Genomic DNA, 4,423 nt, shown 5'->3' with positions numbered 1-4,423 from the left:
TAATTAATTTTTACCCAACCTTTTTTTTTTTCTATGTAAGTCGAAATTCATAGACATTGAATTTTCCCCCAATCCAATTACAAATATAAAAATAGCACTTGTGCAAGTGAAGTTTGCTTAGACACTAAATGCTAAACTTGGCTTCTTTTTGGATGCCAAGTGCAGGAAATTAGGATCCTATTTATATTCACTTCTGAGGTCTGAAATATATAACATTGGCCAGCATGAAGCCCATCCAAGCAAGTGAGTCTTTTTGATCCCAAACCTGTGACATCTCTTTCTCACCTGTCACCACACATGTTGTACCATCCAAACCCTATACCTGCCTACAAGTGATCTTAAAATAATACAAATAGAAAATACGTCTCTGCCATCTTTGTTTGTAATACGGTGTTCCTATTTTAGGATAAGGAACCCTGCTTTAGGTTAACTTAAAGGCTAGCTCTTGCGTACTTGGTCTTTCCTTAGTTTTGGTGAAGACTACCGGTGCATGAAGTTGTATACGGTTTATACCCCACTTTCACTCTAGGAGAGTTGGATATATTGATAGAAAGCAGGGCCAACTTTAAGGGGCATATTCAGTTAGGTTTCCTGTCCATGGTAACACGCGTTACCGTGGAAAGTGCGCAGTATTGACGGTAATACGGTACCGCAATAACGCAGATTTTCACCATTTAAGGCCCAAACTGAATGGGTGAATGGAAATTACCATAGCAAGCTGAACATTTTTAACTACTGTTTTTTTCAACCCTTAACTGTTATTGTTTAAAGAGATACAGATAAGTACATTGATGGAAGAAAAAACTATGTAAGATCTGTGAGATGTTACCAGAGTTTGTATTCAAAATGGACACCACGGTGGCTCAGTGGTTAGCACTTCTGCCTCACAGCACTGGGGTCATGAATTCAGTCCCCGACCATGGCCTTATCTGTGTGGAGCTTTGTATGTTCTCCCCGTGTTTGCGTGAGTTTCCTCCGGGTGCTCTGGTATCCTCCCATACTCCAAAAACATACTAGTAGGTTATTTGGCTGGTATCAAATTGACCCTAGTGTGTGTGTGTGTTAGGGAATTTAGACTCTAAGCTCAAATAGGTCAGGGACTGATGTGATTTCTCTGTACAGCGCTGTGGAATTAGTGGCGCTATATAAATAGCTGATGATGATGATCAGCCACACCGTAAGTAGAAGTGTCTATGGAAAAAACACTTTCTCCAAGTATCAATTTATAAGCACTGATCCAACATATGCAGGAACCCACATGTATCCGACAAAATGCTCTACCATAGCCTAACATGGCAAATATCGGACGCTACTTGCAACTATAATAACCTTCTAGCAAATAGACAACCCTGGTAAGCACAACACATCTCTTAGATTGGCTGATGGAAATGCACAAAAATAATTCTGGAGCTCAACGTGTATACAGACTATGATTCAGGGAAAATCATGCCTTTGTCAGTAGCACCCGACTTCCCACTTAATTTCCTATTGCACTTACCTGGGTTGAATTCATGAACTGATGGGAAGGTTCTTTTTAATAATCAATTAATTAAGCATAGGTAACTAAATTGGAATGTTTTGGATGGAACTGTATTAGCTAGGGCTAAAGTGAGTATGTTGTTGTAGCAAGAGGTAGCCAGAACAGGACAGGGCACGGTAGGTATAGGAGTATTTAGTGAAAATGAGAAGTGGATTGAATCAAGAGCATTTAGGTATGAGGTAAGGTAAGGCTGAAGGAAAGGCATTTGTGGTCAGAGAGTGGGAGGTGAAATTGGGGAAATTACAGATAGAGCACGAGCAGAGTGAGGAGATGGAGATGAAGTCCCCTGGGAGACACCAAAGAAGGAAGTAAGCTAAAGAAGTTCTGTGGTGGTAGAATCAGTGGGATTGTCAATGGAAATGTTGAAATCACCTAGTATGAGGGTTGGTAGATCAAAGGATAGGAAATAAGTGAGACAGGCAGCAAATGTTGTGGGGCATTAAATGAGCAACACGAAGGTGGAGAGAATAGACAAATGGTTTGGACTAGGGAAAGTGGGAGAGGAAGGTTCTGGTGACATCATCATCACCATTTATTTATATAGCGCCACTGATTCCGCAGCGCTGTACAGAGAACTCACTCACATCAGTCCCTGTCCCATTGACGCTTACAGTCTAAATTCCCTAACATACAGAGGCAGACAGAGAGAGAGACTAGGGTCAATTTTGATAGCAGCCAATTAACCTGCTAGTATGATTTTGGAGTGTGGGAGGAAACCGGAGCACCCGGAGAAAACGCAAACATGGGGAGAATATACAAACTCCACACAGATAAGGCCATGGTTGGGAATTGAACTCATGACCCCATCGCTGGGTGGCAGAAGTGCTAACCACTTAGCCATCCTGCTGCCCAACTCAGAAGGTGCAGCATAAAGTAGGATGTCTACTCTGCCACCTTGTCTGTGTCTCCTGGTCTGAGACTGTGGATAATGTAGGCTCCCTCAGTGCAGAAAACTGCAAAGGATGGAGTATCAGAGGAGGTGAGACAACTTTCTGTTGCGGCAAGGAGGGATTTTGAAATGAATAGATCCTGGATGGAGGTGAGTTTGTTACAAACAGATCTGGTGTTCTAGACTGCTCAGGAAGAGGGTAGGTAGGGTGGTGAATAAGGTTGTAGGGATTGCAAATATGAGGTGGATGGGAAGTTTGTGGATGATACATGGAGCAGATATTGGATTGCACAGGGCCTGGTGTTGGGTGATATGTCCCCATCAGTCATGAAAAGTACCAAGGCAAGAAAGAGGATATGGGAGGATGATTTGTAGGTGTGAAGTGTGTTTCTGCTTGTGTAAGTTGGATTCAGGAAAGAAAATAGTTCATGGGTGCAGACTAGTGAGAAGGGAAGTAGTGAGGGGGAAATAATGATGAGAGGGACAAATAGGATGCTGGAGGGAGAAGAGGAGTTTGGAGAGAAGTGTGGAGATAAGGCGAGAGAAGATACATTGAGTAGATACATGGTGGGGTGATGTAAGAGATTAATGTGGATTAGTTGGGGTAGGTATTTAGAGAGTGAGGAGGGTAGTGGAAGAGATGGAGGTTCCTTTGCTGCCTCTCCGGTCGGGGTTATGGACTAAGTAGCCTCCCCCGCTTGCACATGTGATCAGGGGCACTGACAGGTGCGCTCGTTCAAAACAACCTTTGTTTTTGGGCTGACACTCCTCAGTGATCAGCCAATGGCCACCTGCTTCCATGAGTTTTAACTGCTTTGTATTTGTGAGGATACAATCATGTAGGGGGGATTGAGCTTAACTAATATGCAGCTATCTGTAAATGTCCTATCTATATAATTACAATCACTTCATGTATTTCTGTCATGGCATTTAACACAATAATGCTTGATATAATTTGAGTTATATTTAATAGGTGGTTTACATTTCACATATAACATATTACAATGGTTGCGCTGGAATGGCAGGTTAGCGTGGTCAAGGCCTTTTGCAATAGTGCAGCAATTGAGTAGAATTGGAGGGTTAGAGCCTTCTGTATATGCAAAATTGCTGTAATTAGCTTCAATGAGCAGCCAGGTCATCTATATCTATATCATAGGTGCAGCATGTTCTGTTGTCATGTATTAAAGTCATTTTATCGTTTACCAATAATCATTGTCTATGCGATTTGTGTGGTTCCAACTCACAAAGCGTTTTATTTAGCAAAGGCAAAAGAATAACAGTTAAATAAATAAGTACAGCCGCCACATACGCTGCGCTCTGCTGGATCCAGCTTACAGTTATTCAATACTGAAGTCTGTGGTCAAAGAGACTGTAAGCTAATTCCATAGAGCAATATATATACATTTGGTGTTACAGTAAATACAATACAGATGACTTAGCATGTTTCCATAGGTTCAGGCTCCAGGACAGTCCAGTATAGTGTAGTTCATAGGTCAGTTCAAACGACACCCTCCAAGGGTGGGGGTCAGCTCTCCAACAGATGCATACTAATCTTCCCGCCGAAAGCTAGTTCAAACTGATCTATGTACATTATACACACAATACCATTCTGATCACTAATTCCCTATATTCCATAACTAGCATACACAAGGTGTGATCTTATAGCTGAAGGAACTAGATCACTAAGGATAAATAGGGGATTAGAATAACACCAAACATGATGTTTTCTGTAACCTGAACCTTAGATCTCACTAAAGTGCATATAACATTATAATATTTAACTATAAACTCAATAACATCTGTTTATAAATGACTGTGAGTTGGAACTACTATAAAATGAACTATGTACAAGTGAATGTGTAAGTGTATGCCTGCGTTATTTATCGTGCGATTGCGTCATAACTTGCACGGTAAAACAATATTAATGAATATACTTTCTTTCATACAATTATTTGACTTTGACACGTTTATATTGTCCGCAGCCATTTCTTCTG

The sequence above is a fragment of the Mixophyes fleayi genome, chromosome 11 (assembly GCF_038048845.1).
Source record: "Mixophyes fleayi isolate aMixFle1 chromosome 11, aMixFle1.hap1, whole genome shotgun sequence".
In the NCBI taxonomy this organism is placed as follows: Eukaryota; Metazoa; Chordata; class Amphibia; order Anura; family Limnodynastidae; genus Mixophyes; species Mixophyes fleayi.
The sequence above is the reverse complement of the archived record's forward strand: the minus strand, read 5'-3'. Positions refer to the sequence as shown.